Source organism: Gasterosteus aculeatus, chromosome 11, assembly GCF_964276395.1.
Source record: "Gasterosteus aculeatus chromosome 11, fGasAcu3.hap1.1, whole genome shotgun sequence".
NCBI lineage: Eukaryota > Metazoa > Chordata > Actinopteri > Perciformes > Gasterosteidae > Gasterosteus > Gasterosteus aculeatus.
The window spans coordinates 8,617,454-8,635,400 of record NC_135699.1 but is presented as its reverse complement, the minus strand read 5'-3'; the positions used below and the strand labels follow the sequence as shown (position 1 = coordinate 8,635,400).

General features: G+C 43.3%; 1 protein-coding gene and 1 long non-coding RNA gene across 4 annotated transcripts in view; one reads left to right on the top strand and one right to left on the bottom strand.

Moving 5' to 3' along the window:
* asic2 (acid-sensing (proton-gated) ion channel 2) overlaps window positions 1–17,947 on the top strand; it is a 250,903-nt gene that overhangs the window by 9,694 nt on the left and 223,262 nt on the right. The window lies entirely within an intron of this gene.
* LOC120827596 (uncharacterized) lies at window positions 8,004–16,089 on the bottom strand. 2 transcript variants are annotated; one of them, XR_013451296.1, is made up of 4 exons: window positions 13,535–16,088; window positions 13,271–13,352; window positions 8,344–11,262; window positions 8,004–8,261 (listed from the first exon to the last, which is right to left on the bottom strand). It is a non-coding gene; the product is annotated as an uncharacterized LOC120827596 (long non-coding RNA). The 2 variants fall into 2 exon arrangements; XR_005713420.2 differs by lacking the exon at window positions 8,344–11,262 and having other exon boundaries at window positions 13,535–16,089.

The window sequence follows — 17,947 nt, the reverse complement described above, 5'->3', positions numbered from 1 at the left end:
GGTAATTGGCCGGCACGCGCCTTTTGAGAGCTCATTTGGCGGAATATTTTATCGAGCCAGGTCCTTTCTTGTACCTCTGCATGGCAATGACAAGAATGTCTTTTTCCAAGGGTGGAACTTTAATTTGATAGAACAGAAAAATGCCAAAATAATCCAATGAGCAGAACAAGCACACGTTTCTCCCTTTTATAGTGTTGTCACCTTGTCCTTTCGTCCTTCCTACCTCCGTCAGTCTCTCTCTCTCTAATAGTTTCTGGTTAAGCTACTTTGAGTCCCACCGTCTTCACTCTGCCTCCTCCGCATTCTCGCTCACTTCGGCATCGGCAGTTTCCACCTCGCCTTCCCTCGACCGTCCATGCAGCGAGTGGCTGCACGGGGCGGCCGGCGGTCGCAGCGTGGGGCTCGTGGTCCACCATGGAAAGGGCGGGAGGAGACGAGGAGATGGAGGGTCATTGAAAGTTTGTGTGGTCCATTATGTGTCGGTGAGAGACAGAGAGAGATGCAGTGTGTGCGTGTGTTCAGTTGGCACAATCAGCGAGTAGAGTAGTAATCAGGGAAGTGTGTTACACAATGAAGGCTGCTTCCGTTGAATAATTTAGTCAGTCTTTTAGGAGATGTCTTTAAATACCTTGTTCTTCATGCGGCCATCTGTCCCAAACCCAAAGTAATTGTTGTTGCCGTCGGATACGACAAAGAAAACAAGTCAATTGTCACTTTTCAGCAATGGAAACCAGAATTTTGGAGACTGAAACAATTAGTTGATAGTGTTTATAAATAGACAAATTGTTGCAGTTTTAGATTGTTTTGTCTTCGTAATCTCAGAAGAGTCCAAGTTAATGTTGCAAAATAGCTGCTCACATGACCTAGTATCACCACTCTGCACATGAATTACGTCTCGAGGCTACAAGTAGCATAAGGGTCTCCGGTCATACTGATCGATCCAAAACAAGAGGAAACGGCTCAATTCACAAAAAGTGGACTGCAGCTGCTGAAAGCATCATTGGATGACGGCTCATGTGAAACTATTTGTCTTCTCAAGGTCTGAGTCACATGTTGCAGTAATGTTATTGCAGGGCAAACATGTCCATTAGGTTTCGCATCCGAGTGCACTTTGTCTTTTTTTTTTTGCAGAGGCAGAGAAGAACACGTTTTTGATAACCTTTCCATTATTTATTTATTTTTCCTCGTTTTTTTCTTTCTCGGGTATTTCCAAAAAAGATGTATAGGGGAGATTTTTTTTTTCCATTCATTTTTCATGAAACAACGGTCACTGCTTCAGGTCAGCGCTTACAAACATAAATGAGTTTGAAAGGATGATGCCGATGCCTTGGTCTGTCTGTATTCACTCCAGCCGTGACACCCGAGTGTGCTGTGACGGCGTTTCACGTACCACCAAGGAGACCTATGGAGACTATGAAGACTCTATGAAGACTGAATGTGAAGACTATGAAGACTCTATGAAGACAATGAAGACTCTATGAAGACTGAATGTGAAGACTATGAAGACTCTGAAGACTATGAAAACTCTATGAAGACTGAATGTGAAGACTATGAAAATTCTATGAGGTCTATGAAGACTATGAAAACTCTATGAAGACTCAATGTGAAGACTATGAAAACTCTATGAGGACTATGAAGACTCTATGAAGACTATGAAAACTCTATGAAGACTCAATGTCAAGACTATGAAAAGACCATCAGAATTCCCTTTCAACTAAGTGTGGCTTTTAGCGCCGTTCTTTCTGAATTGGACTGCGTTTGCAAAGGAGGCTCTTTTTTCAAAGAAAGGGTTCAGTTTTTGTAAGACTGTAAGAACATGACATCATTTAAAAATATTCAAATAGATAAATACAGGCCATTTACTTTGTAGCATGTCAAGGGCTACGTCTTAACCTCCGAGGCTGCTTTGATCTTATCTGTGCAGGTTTAGTGGCAGCAAACATCGTACAACTTTTCAGCGCGCGTTCAGCGATTGTCAGGAAGAACAGAAAAATCAATTCCTACTTCAACGTGACAAAGACGGGCCTCTGTGCGCTGCAGCCTCGTGGTTCGACCATCCGTCTCATCTCGCTCAAACCGCTCTGAGGTAAAGGCCGACCTTTAATACCGTCGTCTCTGCGTGAACATTTATTCTGCCTGGTTTGTTTCAGTAGAGAGTCGTAGGTGCCCTCTCGGTTTTAGTTTGCAGGCGAGTTCAGGAACGTTAAAATCTCAACTAGTTCATTATAACAACCCTCCTTGCCGACTAAAATAAAAAAAATGGCTGTGTTTACTCCACAGCCTGTGTATGGCTGTGTATACTCCAATTAGTGTATAATCTTCATTTTGTGTTTTGGATGTTATTTATTGGGCTCTACTTTCATTGTTTGGTTGTTTTGTAGTAATTCAAGAAGAAAGAATGCAAACAAGCATTAATCAGTTGAAAATTAGCTTTCCATTGAACCAAATGCAAAAATAATAAATCATTTAACATTGAATTTATAACTAAATGCTCTCTCCCTTCCTTTTTCTTTCTGAGCTACGGTACTGTGTGTTTCCACCCAGTTGAAACCGCGACAGACGTACGGACCATGGTCCTATTCGTTGACCCGCTGTAAAAAGCCTCCCGTGGGAACCGCTTTCCTCCACAGGAGGGGATAGATTCCTCCGCTGCTGGCTCAGCTGTCTTGCCGTCTTTCTACAAGGTCACAGTTGAAGGATGTTTCTGCTCATTAGAGGGAATTACACTGACGTTTCACCGCACACTTCATCTTATTTATTACCCCTCAATAGGAGACAAATGCTTTGATAGAACACGAGTAAAAAACACCGTCCTACTCATGAAATGGCAAGTGTGGTAAAGTAATAACAACACAGCACATAGTAATATAGATATCATTAATTCAGTTATTTTCTTTGCCATTTTATGTTTACAGAATACAACGGCAGAAAAACTCCTCTGCGCTTCAACATTCTCATCTTCTTTTTTACCCTCGCATCAAAGCTCTTTGCCTTTTTCTGACAGATCTTTCCTTTTCTTCTTTGCCCCTCCACTGAGCCGCAGTCGGACTCATTAATATGATACTGTTACAGTAACAACATCTGTACCCTGACCCACACCCTGCACTGTGCGGGTTGATATAAATGTTTATTTGATACCAGTATGGACACATACTTGCCAGCCATTGGGGCTGCTTGTTTCCTTGTGCATGTATTGACTCTTTTCTTTGCTATGGCAACAGGGGCGCATGCACATGCTGCGGCCGATAGCTCCACTGATTTTTGACTGCTGTGCCCACGACGCGAGTCCCACCTCATGCTGCACTGGGACCAGTGGGACCAGAGGAGGCTGACTGTTCACATCAATGATGCTCTGTTCTCAAACAGTCAAAGTTGACGATCCAGGTCTCCTTGCTGTACGTTTTTACATTACAGGTCATTTAGCTGACGCTTTTATCCAAAGCAACTTACATTAAGTTTTTAACCCATGGAGCAATTAGGGTTAGGTGTCTTGCTCAGGGACACTTCAGCATGGGACATGGGGCAGCCGGGCCTCGAACCACCAACTACCGCTACCGCTGCACAACGACGACGTTTTAATGTTACGATCTCTGCCCAATAGCGCAGAAAAATGTGACAGGGACACTTTCCTTTTGTTTTTGGGGGACGATTGGGGACAAACCCACACAGAAAGTATGGCTGATTGATTCTTTTCTTTGGATAGTTTGTTGTTATCAGAGACCATCAATAGAACCAGAACTCCAAATTAATCTCATTTTAGGCTGCATCGCGGGAGGGTAATGCTGAAAGCTGTGGCATTCTCATGCAAATAGCAATAGTAAGAATTCCCATAAAGTGTCTTCCTCGTTCACCCCAGATAGATCGTAGTCATCAAAGAATCAAAAGAATCGCTCGCCATAGGCTGCAGGGAGAGAAAACAGAAAGACGTGTATTCAGACAAATAGCGAGGCCAGATGAAAATAATATGTGCCTCTCCTCAGCTGTTTAGCTCCAGCCCTGCTCTTCATGCCCTACTCAAAATGTGCAGACAAAATGAGATGAGAGAAGGTCATTAAAGATGCCTCTGTGACTCTGGCGCTGAGAGGTGTGAAGGAGAGACGGAAAGCGTGATTGCGAGACAGAATTACAGGAAGGGATCTCTGTGACTCCCAGGAGAGGCCGTCAACATGAAGGCAAATGGTTACAGCGGATAAATGGCAGAGATTATGTTAAGAGGAGGAGATGGTTGAGGCGGGAGCAGGGGAAGGGATGCAGCGGTCCTCTAAGGACGGGCCTACTCTCCAAAACAAAATCCCGTCCACTTTGAGGGCAAAATGTGTGCTCTTGTTATTGCAAAGGTAGATGTAACCAAGTACAATTAGGCCCATCTTTGTACTTTCCTTTTAAAATGTTTTGATTTGATGTAACCAAACACTTTTGGGAGTGAAATATTCCCTATTAATAAAGTTAAGACTAGCTTCAACTTTAAAAGCCATAATTATTATATTCCATCGTAAATATATTATTTGAAATGGACCATTCTGCATAATGAGTAAACTTAGGACGTGAATTATATTTTGATGCCAAGTAGTAGTAATATATTAAAAGCAAACAAAATTTCCTTGAAACAATAGTGCGGTCGCTGCGGTCAAATGTTGACCATGAAACCGACGAAATAGACGAACATGCTTCAGCGTGATGGTAAATAATGAGAAACACCGGAGCGCGGATGAACCGGACCTCCGTTTTTTTTTTTCACGCTCGAATTTCACTGCAACCGGAGTTACTGTGAGCTCGAGCAAAGTGGAAAATGTGATGCACACGCATCTTGTGAGTGACAGCGTGGGCATGCTGGCGTGCTCTCTGTTTGCATACACACGTGCGGGTGTCGGCTCCAGTCGCCACCATTTATCATTCTTTGGAAGGTCAGCGGCCATTGCCGATTAGCACAATAGGTGGTTAAGAGCTCAGCGAGTCCGAAGACTCGGCGACGGAGAACTTTCTCCACGTTTCTTAAAGTTAATGTCAGCTAGCAGCAAAACGCTGACGCATCTCAGCATTTGTGGGGAAGTTTGTTTACCCTTTGAGCAGTTTATTTTAAAGGAGAACATCCCAGAGGAAACGTTTGCTCATTATGTGGAGGACTACCACCAGCAGACCTAATTCTTTTCTATTCAGACTTTAAAAATCCTGCGGAAGGAGTTTGACTGTCTATTGGTGAGGGTTTAACAAAAGAAGGATGTAGCATCCAGTGTTTTTGAACCATGAGTTTCTCTAGAGACACAAAGGGTTTTCCTTCTTCCTCAATAAATTATTACTCTTAGTAATTACCAAAAATGTTCAATATGATTCATCCCCCACTGAGTAGAATTAGAGACATCCTGATCTGTATCATCTTCTTGTCAGTTTGGTTACTAGATGGCTGTTTAAATAATTGTCAAAGATGATATAATTTGGCAAACCGTGCTGTTTTTTAAAGAGCAAAATAGTAAAATCAGTGTTTGAATATTAGATCTGCAGACTGCGTGGCCCTTCTTAATCATCCTCTTTTTAATGGGAAATAATACTGTTTGTGTGATTGTTATTTGCTCCACAGCCTTTATGAATCTAATCCTGGGTACTTGGAGAGGTGCCAAGAACATCAATGGATGCTATCTTGTTAAATATGATATTTAAATAAAAAGTACTGAATAGACAGTTACCTTATTAATCCCACAAGGGGACATTCTCTTTCGCTACTGCAGCATTTTCTCATTTGAATGAGAAAGCGTGTCCAAACTTTTTCACTTGTACTGTAAATTAAATAAAACAATGTTTCATTCACTAACTAAACAGTAGTGCAGAGATCCAACCAAACCAGTGTCACCGTGTTGTAGTTGTGTGATGGATTCATTGTAGAGTCTTATTGCAGTGGACAGGAATGATCTCCTGTATCTGTCCTTGGGACAGATAAAGTAGGAGGTGGTCCAGTTACTTTATGGGAACTAAGAGGAAGACGATGCTCCACAAAATCTGATTTGTGGGGATGAAGGCACCCATTGATTGCAGGGGCCATGGGATTCGTCACCATCATCAGGCCGCACGTTGGGCTCTGGAAGGAGCTCTTTTCCCGACACGTTATCCACATGAATGAAATGCTGTAGGTTCCAAGCTGCTTCAGGCTGGATCGGAAAAAGATAGTAGCGGCTTCTCCTGCAGGACGACCGAAAGCAGAGGAGCAGTGCTGCACAAATGTGCACAGGGCAGCCGGAGTCTCAAAGCCGCGGCGACATCGGTCGAACTCAACGACGAGTACACTGAAATGCTTTTAACCGCGGGTCCCTCTGGGAGAAAAACCGAAATGGTAGTAAATCAAGTGAAGTGGACGGCAGGACGAGCCAAGACACAAAGGGCCGCGGTGAAAGAGTGAGTGTGTGTCTGCTGTGTATGTAGTAATGTCTAAACATATCTATGATCATGCCTTCTGCAGACATTCATTTAGCTTTTACTCGATGTTGTTTGGTTGCACAAACTGGTTTGAAACCCAAATCCAGCCAGTCTCTTCCAAATGTTTTCCCAATGAGTTCACATGAGTCAGATCTCGTATGTAGTCACTGCCAAAGAAGCATCAGAGATCCGGCCGGAATAGCTTAGAATTTGCTCACAATATAGGTCCTTTCAAATCTCTAATGATGCAATTAAATAATTGACAAATTAAAAACCTTATGCGAGACACATTTGATTAAGAACCTTAGCGCAAAAGTATGTGGTTTTATTTTGATGAATTTGGGTAAGTATGTGCTTTTTATAAATAGACGTGTTTGCGTATCGCAACATTCATATTTTATGATTTCCTCGCCTTTCTATTGCGTTCCCATTTTGACAAAGCATAAGGACATTATGTGAGGTGCTAGTTGTAGCCTTGCCAATCTCTTATGGGAAACAAAATCGTTAACCAATGCTGATCTTATGAATTTGATTTTGCAATGCAACCTAGTGTCGGCTGTTTTGTTTCGTACTGATAAGTCTTTCATGATATTCATCAATCAAGAGGCTCTAGAGAGGAACCGAGGATGTCATGGTACCCTGCTGAATCCCTGACAGGAAATAACAGTTTATAACCCAAACGTTGATATCTCAAAAAAGAAATCCGTTCTTAACTATGTACAAACGTCATTTTACAGCACAGAAATAGTGCATGTATATTGTTACTGCAACTCAAAATCAACTCAAAGTTTTCTATACTTAACTGCTTAACCATTTTTTGATTATTTATTCTGCGCCCCATCTAGTGCAACTGTTGTCTGTAAATATCTTTTAGTGAAGGAGTGCCGGAGCTTTTCCATCTGTCCCACGGACTATTACATTTCCCTCGCCGTCCGAGGACCAAACAACCTCTGTTTTCAAAGGTCAGCCACATTGACACAGACAAATGGAGAGCTAGAGCTACTGTGAGAGATATAGACGGTGCTTATTCATTCAATTCCTTCACCTCTTTAGGGTACCTTGCTGGCCTTGCTGCACCAACCGTATACACGACATGTATATTTAGATGCATTTGTTCTTATCATGAATGAAATAGTTGGATTCCCATCTGCTGTTTTCATCCATGTGTGGGTTCAGCTGTCTGTGACTGCTTTGAGAAAGACGCTTGCATGCAGTCACATCATACAATTAATCTCAATTAAACACAAAATGTGTGTTTTTTTTTACACAAGCCGTCGCACATGGCAAGTCTTCGGTATCAGCAGAGAGAATATGAGATGAATTATTGTAGTGTTTCCCACAACCACCGTCGCTTTAATGCACGGGCGACGGATGATGTCAAAGGTCTCACGAGGCTCCGGGAAAACAAATATAACAGTGTTTGACTTTGTGTGGGCGGCCTTCTCCTGACCTTTGGCCTGAAAGGCCCCAAAAAAACGCTCTCCAAATGGAGAAAAGAAAAAAATAGAAAAGGTGGATTCGTGACACCTTGTCCAAAGCTCTGATCTGCTCTTGTCACGGGGTGACAGCCAAAACAAAGGTAGGACCCAAACGCAGGATTCAGAAGATAAAAAAAAAGATTTTATTTTCGGCAGCAAATGGATGTAAATGGGCAGCGCTGAATCCGTGGCCGGGGGAAGACGCTGGAGAAGCAGGCAGGCACAAGGGTCCGGGCGGCAGGAGCGATGCAATTGATGGAAGCCACGCTGGAGAGGCAGTGATCCGGCTGGCTGGAGGGGGGTTCTCCCGAGCCGCGGAGGGCGAGAGGGGAAGCCGGGGAATCCGTCAGGCTCAGGTGGAAGCAGGCTGGGACGAGGCTGAAACACGGGGACAAGGTCAATGCACAAAAAAACCTCTTTCATCGAAAACTCAATCTCTGGTGAGCGCTAGCCAAGTTACCACTAGGAGGGCAAAACAATCTGGCGACGGCTGGTGCTCCTGCTGCTCCTTTAAGAAGGGTTCCTGACTGATTGTATATGCAGGACAGGTGTGACAGCAGGCAGCCACCAGACTCCGCCCAGGTAACCGAGGAAACCTGCTCGCCCAGCATGAAACTCCGAAACACCTCCAAGCCAAGTCAGATCATGACAGATCTGGCGTGACTCGTTAGTTACGAGCGATGGTTGGACAAACGCTGGCGAGGGGGGGGGGGGGGGGGGGTTGGTTAGCGGGCAGTTGTCCGTCAGTCGTTCGCAAACTTGTCCTTCACTAGTGAAAATCTCCATGCTCAAACGCAGTGAGCGATCGTGCGATGTTTATCTAGGTCGCTGATGTAATGTCGAAAATAACTTGCCTTCCCCAAAGCAACCTGCCGGGGAGAAAACGTCATGACAAGTGATGATGGGCTACGACCAAATGCAAGTCTGTCCCTCTTTCCTTCCCTTTTAAAGATGAATAATGCTCGTTCCGGGCTCTGAGTTCAGACCACACGCCTATTTCTGGATATCTGTGTTAAAAAACAACAACCCCACACCGTTAATTTCAATTAATTTGTCGAGCTCCAGATCACATCGACCTCCCTCTGCTGTTCTCTCACATCCCAACGGATCACAGCGTGCAAATCCCCTCCGCTCAGCTGCTCCGACGATACGTCAGGTATCATCAGCCGTCTGAGGTTTGAACACGGCGAGCTGGCTGACGTGGCACCATTTATTTTCAGGGCACCTTAAAATGGCACATGATGGATAGTTTGACCAACATTCAAATCTCATGCCACTGCACCAATAGCGATAATGCGATATGATAATACATGACATGTAAATGGCCCATTTGGCTGCATGCTGTATCCTTTAGTAGGTGGCATTTTCTGATTGTAAACTGACCGCGCAAAGCTTTTGATTTCATGATTTTTACTGTGTTAAAATGTATTAAAATATTGCGTAACTATTTACTTCTTCTTCACCGCTGGTATTAATCAATGTCCCCGTGTCAGTAGATGTCTCCCTGCTGCCCCTTCATCATCATCATCATCATCATCAGTGGGGGGTAAATCGGAACCGTCTTCGTCTCTCCGCTCTCACAAGCCTCCAATCCACGTTTTCTCATCTCACTCTTTCAAATCATCACGTCTGTCCATCCCTTCCTTTTGGGAATGGGTTGCAGTTAAAAGGTTTCATTGCACTTAACAACGTACTGAGTTACCGTAGTTACCGTGTCTCCACCCGGTTCCCTCCACCGTCTCTGCCGCTAACTGTCTGCATTGCTCTCCTTTGCTGTGTGTTTCAGTTAAACACACAGCAAAGGAGGTGCACACTGCAGCGTGAAAATGACTTAAACCAAAATCCTTGAAAGAAAAAACGAAACAAAAAGACCTGATAAGGCCTGAGCTTATCAAAGCAGCACAGCTCGACCTTTTGGTGCTGCGAACGCGCTCGTCAAGTTAACTTTTGTGACTTAGGAGAGGACGATGGAAATGTCAGTGGCCGATGTGTCCTCTCCGTAATAAACTATCACCGCGTGCTGGTATGAATTTTTCATTTAAAAACAATGCATGCAGCCGTTTTTTGTCTCCGTGTGGAGCACTGCTTTTATACAAGACGGAAATAATTGGAACACACGTTCGATACAACACATTTAATTGCTCAATTTGATTTTGTATCACCAGGTTCTCTCCCAGTTCTCCCAGTTGGTGGCAATTTATGTGTGCACTAGAACACAGTACACAGTTCACTGTTGTTGTGTGGTTATGGATAAGAATAGATGTTTCTGGTGTTTGTTGTGAATGTGACAAAAGGGATGATGGAAACTTGTGGAGCTTGTAAAACTGCAAAAACTAAATATGATAACAAACTTCTGCTCTCAAATAAATTCTAAATATTTGTTCTGTTAAAAGAAATGTCTGGCAGAATTTGATATATTAGTAACATATTCCTTCAATAGGTTTAAAATGATCAGCAGACGGTCAGCAGAACCCCAAATCTGTGGCTGGAAATCGTCTCCAACATATGTAGTATTGGTTTTCTGTTCAAGTAACATTTGCCACAACGCAGTGCCACGCTGTCTAAAGAAATGACTGTTACAGCAATAAATGCCTACAGACACCACATGCTTACAGAACTACTGGAGGTGCAGAAGCAAAGGGGGCACATTTGTTAAGAACGCTGCTTTTCTGGAGAGTTAAGTTCATTCAACACGTTCAACACCAGGGGAATTTGTAATGCAAAACTATAACTTTCTAACTCGAATGTTGCAGTCATGTGGGTGTTTTTTTTTTAAAGAAAACCATAGGTGTGATTGTCTTGCGATGTCATCTGCCGCTAATGTGCCCGGCCCTCAAACCATCATTAAAAATGGAACAATAGATTCTCGGCATGTCTGGTTTGCCTAGAAGGTGCTGTTACACACCATCATCCCCTCTTCTGTCCGCCTTATATTCTAATGATAAAAAAAGCTAACTAAAATATATATTTGTTCCCCCTTTTTTTTTTTCAAACATTTTTGATGGCAACAAATGTGCTTTGGACCAATTGAAAAATCGAAAAATATAGAATAATGCCATCTTTGTGCTTAATAGGGTTTCTCTCTCGCTGCCCTTCACGAGGACGCAGACCCTCCGATGGCTCAATGGTGTTGTGGTCCAGTGGAGCGAGGCAGCAGGGTTTAAACAGGCTCAGGCTCTCCCCATGTGACCCATCGAGCACGCAGCAAGCCGCTCTGCTCCCTGTCACTGTTTTGTCTGATCCGTGAAAATCGGCGGAAATGGGAAGAAACGTCCGCCGACCTGTTGAGAGACGCGGCGATGTCGGCGCGCATCGATCCTGGTCGCGCGAGTTCGCCCGAGCGGTTATCTCATCACCTCTGGCCGGCGGCACGGACTCGCTGGATGGAAAAAGTTGCATCAAAGGCAGGATTAGGATCAGACCATTTGCCAATTAGCACTCCCGCCCACACGGGGCTTCAGACAGCGTGGGGCCGATAAATAATTCAGACTGAGATAATAATGAGCCGTGAGGAGATGCACCTCTGGCCACTGTCTCCGGGCACAGCTGGACGCCACGGTAGCAACGAGCTACCGTTTCCTTCCTTTCGCTGTTCACAACTCCCCCGCCTCCCCCGCCCACCTCTACTCTTGCATGTCTCCGAAATGTGAGCAAATTAATCACACGACTAAATGTTGACTGGAAGGTGTGTGCAAGCATCCACCCATGAACCACGCACAAGATGCAGCACAATGGCAGAATCTCGTTTTAGCGTGACAGCGAGGTTGAAAGGGGGGAAAAAAAACTCACCTCAAAGCATCAATTATTTACAGTGAGATCAAATTAAAACTGCATCTTCCGAATGAAATGTCTGATAAGGCCCCTTTTGTATAAAGTGACGTGTTGTTTGGCAGCTCCGGGTGGTGAAATGAAGGTAAATAAAAAAGAACTGTAGCAACAAGATGACAACTAATTTGACAACTAATTTGTTGAGTTAAAAAGTATTTTTTGCATTTTAGCTCCAAAGAATCTGTGTCAAAAAAACATGTGGCCGTATACAAAATGCAGCATTGGATCTATCATTTAAATCAAGTTATTTAAGTAAATATGTGGAAAATCAGCCTTTGCTACCCCCCCCCCCCACCATTAGGTTATGGTGGGACGCTGATATTTAATGATGATATTGATATTTAATGAGTAAAATGAACAATGCTTAGAGTTAGTGCTTGTTTTGAAACTTTGTCTGTGGGGTTTGCGCACTGCTATAGAAAATTGCACCATGAATGATACACGGACCGACTGAAGAAGAATCACTTGCTCACTGGCACGTTTCAGCTGCAAGATTAATATCCTGAAAAGTATTTTTTCTTTATCACACCTTCACAAAAACCCAAAAGACTGATGATGAGATGTGATGATGAGGTAATGCCTTTTCACAGAGCTTTTGTGCCGCCTGAAAAAGTTTTTATAAAGCACAATTTTCCATATTTTTAAACATGCTGTGCAGTCGCAGTGGTTATCTCCAATGAGAGCAGCGTTTTGAAGACATAATGGTTGAAAACGTCGGTTAAGGTACGGCATAAGGAATGATGAAGGCTACGTTTTTTTCCCACCACATTTGTCTAAATTGTATGTCTTGGTGAAAATATGAAAGGTTATTTATTTTCAGAAGCTTTTCTTTCTTGAGCAACGTCCTCATTTATATGGCTTGTCCACCCGTTTAATCTCTATATTCTAGTTTTGGTGAGAGTCATTTACAATGTGTCCGCCCTGTAATCTGTTTTTCTCTTCTTGCCATCCATAAGGGGAAACTGCGACACATCAGCTGGTTCATAAATTTCTGCTTTGCTGAAATATCTAGACAAATTCCAAATGTCTCAAATCCGCAGGGGGACTTTCGCATTTCGGGGAGCTCGCTGCAGAGTTACACTGCGACTGCGTCAACGCCGACAAACTTAATCTTTACTTCCTTAAAAAGTATCAGGTGAAAACAGGTGACACCTCGTGCAGAAAGTGAGAGAGACAAAGGAGCACCGGAGGAAGCTGCGTAGCAGAAGATGTCAATTGGCTTGTTTTCACTAATGCAATTGTGTTTTTTACTAAGCCAGATACTAGGATTGTTAATAGTTACACCTTAACAAACAGCAAGTAAAAAATAAATAAATTAAGCTGAACAGTCAGCCTATCTCAGGTGACTTTGGGGCTGAACGCTTTCACTTTAATTGCCAGGCGGGGGGGGGCGAAGCGCTGCAACGCGTCTGGTGTGTTGTGGGGTCGTATCAATCGTTCGCTGACAACAAGCTGTACACGTTCTGCTTTAGCGCGGCCGCAGCTGAATGTTGACAACAAGCGAGTAAACAAGGCAATGCCACCGCGCTACAGGGGGAGAAAGATGCAGAATCACTGACGTTTTACTGCGTCAGTCTCTTTGGGGGGGTTTTCATCCGTCTCAGCTCCGATGTGCTTTGATTCCCACCATCACCGACTGGGCTATTTGGATACAAGAAAAAATAGAGACCTTTTTAATATGGGCGATACTCCTCTTTAAATCTGAAATGCTGATTCACGGCGTGCAGAGCTGCCAGAAGTAAAGCCAGTAGATTTTTTGCTCCTTCATTATGCATTAGTGTGTGTGTGTGTGTGTGTGTGTGTGTGTGTGTGTGTGTACACACGTGTGGCCAGTGCGTGTATCCCCGGCTCGCGTACTCGTGCGACCGTGTGCGTGATCACCCGTGCATTGTGCCTCTTAGGGTTTTCCTGCGTCTGTGCTGTGAGAAGCAGGCATGCGGATGTCTGATCCAATCACTCTCAGCTCTGGAGGGCCTGAGGCCTGAAACAGCGAGAGACTTGTGAGTGAAAACAACAGGAAACAGAGCGAGGAACAGTGTGTGGGCTGTGCATCTGTAGTCATGGGTTTGCTTTTGAGGCACCGCGCGTCAGTTTGGTCACGGCCACCACGTTGATGACACTCTTGCCAACAACTGCTACGTAACATAACCTGCTCTTCATTTATCATGATTGCGCTGACTCTAAAACCACCATCCAGCTCACAGATTGAACTGCAATGAGTGTTGTCACCCACGCCTTTAATCCAAGTCATAATCATATCTAATACTGTGGTTTGACTATTAAAGACTGTCAGTTTTGTTGCTGTCAGTAATATCATGTATAATAATACCTTTTGAAGGTACTGGGAAGGAAAAAGGGGGTTCTAAATGATGGTTTGCATCACTTCTATTAAGTCATCGATCTAAAGAAAAGCCTGAAAACAAGCTAACACCAAACTAAGTGAGATCCAAAGTGCATTATCAGTTCATGTCCGATCTTCGATTAATTTATAATACGGTTACCAGCGAAATTATAAATAGTAAGTAAATAGCTGCCTTTCAGCACAAAGAAGTATTAGCCACCAAACGTTGTGTATCTCATTTCAATAGTCTGGAGAAAAATAGTCCCTGTGTGTGCATGTAAACAGCATCCGCACGATCTCATTCATTCACATCGCTCATCACGTCCACCTCAATTGTCCGGTTGCGGTCTTTATGGAAGTTCAAGTCCTCTTCAGCATAATTTTCATTTAATAAATCATAGGGCTTTTGGGCACATTTTGAAAGTCATTAATCGTGATTAATCGCAACTAAAAGATTAAATCTTTATTTATAAATAATATAAATAATAATATAAATAATAAATAATAATATAAATAATAAATAATCCTATACATAAATATTACAAACCATCCAACAGAGGCTGCCTTAAGGCGGGCTTACAGTGATTGACAGGTCGCTGCCACTACCGGATCTGTATCCAGCATCACTACCTCGGGCCTCTGTTCCAAATAGGGTCACTGAAGTATTCAAAGATGGGGGAGGAAGAGACACCCAAAACTCCAGGCTTGATAAATGTCAGTCCACAAACCAAGTGATCACGCCACGATGACCACGGACGCTTCCTAGACCTTATGGTATTACTACATGGGACCATATCCATTTGGTCACACACATTCATACATACATATTTAAAAAAAGACCAGACTACAAGGATGCTTTTGAATAGTGATTGACCTTTGATTACCATGTCAGCATCGAGCCTTTCTCCATAGCAAGTAGTAACCAACAGGTCCAACGCCGAGCACAGTGAAGCAGTGCGTGGTAGAGTATCCGAAGCATTTGTCGCAGTAGATCTCCTGAGGATTTCACATCCCTTTTATTGCTTTTACAACCATGCTTCCTTTCTTATCTGTTTCATTACTCTCCCAATTATTCTCCACAGCTTCCTCCGGCTAACCTCTCCTCGCCCATTTCATCATTTCAGGCCCTACGTGTCTCATTTTGCTTTGATATATCAAAAGGAATATGTGAATACAATCTTTTGAGATGCTACAATTCGGTCTGACTCCCTGTACTGCTCTCATTACTACATAAATATTACTGGTATGCCTGCACACTAACACTACAATCTGCTTAAATGAGATGATTACAGAATGCCATTACTTGCCACCTTCACCTGCTGACTATTTTTCAAACGCTAAAAAGCTTTTCTTCACATGCGGTGAAGGTCACACGCTTCCTGATTGCAGAAGTATTGAGAGTGGGCGGAACGTAATGAAGACTTTTTGGTCTTGGCAATTGTCAATTTGTTTTCTTAGAAACACTGCGTCTCAATATCAACGATGACCATGAAGGAACTGTGCCTTTTTCATGGTTTCGGCGGCCCACGCCTTTCCCAAATGCATCAGTCAGGTATTCTCAGGTGAACTCCTGTGTCGCCCTCTGATGTGAGTCCACAAGCTGCAGAAACACGGCAACTTTTTCGTTGTCATTTTGGTTCATTTGAGCAGATGAAAACAAAACCAGTAGCTCCAAATGTCTTGATTGAGTTCCCACAGATCTCTTAAAGACGGAAGCAGCTAGATGAACTTATGTAATGCACCAACAATGTAATTTTTGAGGCCGATTCATTCTTCATAAAAGTCTCTCTTTATTACAGCAAAGCCTCCAGACACAAAGCCCCGGGTGGGTTGCAAACCGTGAAGGCAAATCCCGTTAAAACGTATTGTTCTGCATACTGCCGGAGTTTTTTCCGGCTCTGGTTTTGCCTTTTTGGGCACTTGTCCCTCCGTGTTTTCAGCAGCACTGCTGCTACGCTTCAGCTGCGACTTCATTGTTTGAGCTTTCAAGGCGGCAGTGATCGACTGGTGGCGCGTGCCAGCTTGGGTCAAAGGATGATGAAATGGCTGCTAAATTTAAGTATATTAATAGAAAAACGCATTTACCCAATGGAGTACCTTCCGTACCCCCATTTCATGCAGCTGGATCATATTCTTAACGTCTCATAACCGTAATGTTTTTCATTCAAGCCGTTCAAGACGCAATCTCTTTACTTTTTAAAATGAATTAATTTAGTTGGAAGTCATTTGATATTTGGATAACCGCTCAATGAAGACCGAGAACCATCAGTTTAAATAGAAACTGACTCACGTCTCTGTCTCTAGGGGGGATTTTGAAGACTGCCTATCAGCTTTGATCCAGATGTGTGGTAGTTTTCCAATTATTTCAGGCCTCAGTTGTTTCCAGTGACATTTACTTGTGGCATTTTTGGATGAATAAATATGAAAGGCTTTGTGTGTTGTGCTTTTTGGAAATAAAACCAGTTTAAATGAAGGGTATGGAATGTCCTCCAGAAGGGAGAATTCTTTCTTTAAGCCCCCCATGATTGATCGAATCACCATTTAATTTTTCCTCCTTTCCCTTCCTGTCACACACCCACACCATGTGTCAGTCTCATACTGCCTGAACCGCATTTATTATTCACAACCTCTACGAGTATCCTCAACTTCCCCGAGGTTATGTCCTGAACAGAGGACTAGAATTTGGATTCGGGTTTGGATTTGAAGGAGTTATTACTGCAGAGCGAGAGAACCTTTGTGTGTGTGTGTGTGTGTGTGTGTGTGTGTGTGTGTGTGAGCCAAACGATCGATTTCATGTATAGTTTATTCGACTTGGCTCTGGCGCTGTGTTCTGCCCCTCTATTGCAGTAGAATCCTTTTGCCGCATTAAAAAATGATCAGCCTCTTATATCTGCTAATATGATGATTCCTGCAGGGCATTTGCAATGAATAGAAAGACAAAAAAACGAACCCACAGACGAAGCAAGGGAATGCAACCTCGCTTCATTTATTTTAAAGGCTGATTAAAAAGCCTGGGTGTGCCCGCTGGTTTTGGAACGATGCCTCCCCCTGGACTCGTTCAACTATTAGAACAACATAAGAAATACCACCAGAGGTCCCTAATGCTTCTGCCCGTGGCTCATATGTGGACAGGCAATGAGCAAAAGAGAAGCACAGGTTTTAAAATCCCTTAAACAAGAAACTGGGCTTGAAAAGATGGTTTCGATTGCACAGCGATAATGCAATCGTACCGCAGCTAAGCAACTGTTACTAGGCGCAACCGGGCCGGACCAGACTGTAAACGTCTCACATGGTTGCCTTGCAAGAACTGGATACCAGACACCAACCCGGCCAACTGTCATTTGAATGAAAGTCAGCTATTGACCAACTGCACAGGCATTAGTATTCTTCTACCGTCACACGCAGGACAGACATTTCACATCCTGCTTTGCAGAAGTTTTTTTGCAAAATAAACCTTTAATGTGTTGTTTCTAAACCAAAATCAAGGACACGGAATCAAGAAATGGTCTTTTTCTGAGGGAGATGAATAAAGAGAAAGACAGAAAAGAAAAATACAACCTTTTTGTTGCATAGCAGATGCGCTGTGTTTCTCTCGCTCGCTGTCTGGGCAGATAATGAATCAGGAATGTAAGTTCAGCTGAGGCAGCAGGCTGTGCAAACAGGACTTTACCCACTCTATCAGTGACCCACGTCCCGCCTTCAGCTCGCACACGTCACTTTACTGTCATTTTTCACTCGTCACTTTGTCACTTGTTCGCTAGTGCACTATTTTTAAACTTTTTAAATATTTTTAAATTTTAACTTTAACCTCTTATTTGATACTAACCCATAGCCTTATTCTACTAACCCATAGTATTAGCATTTTACTTTATTTTATTACCTGTGCACTGCTGTC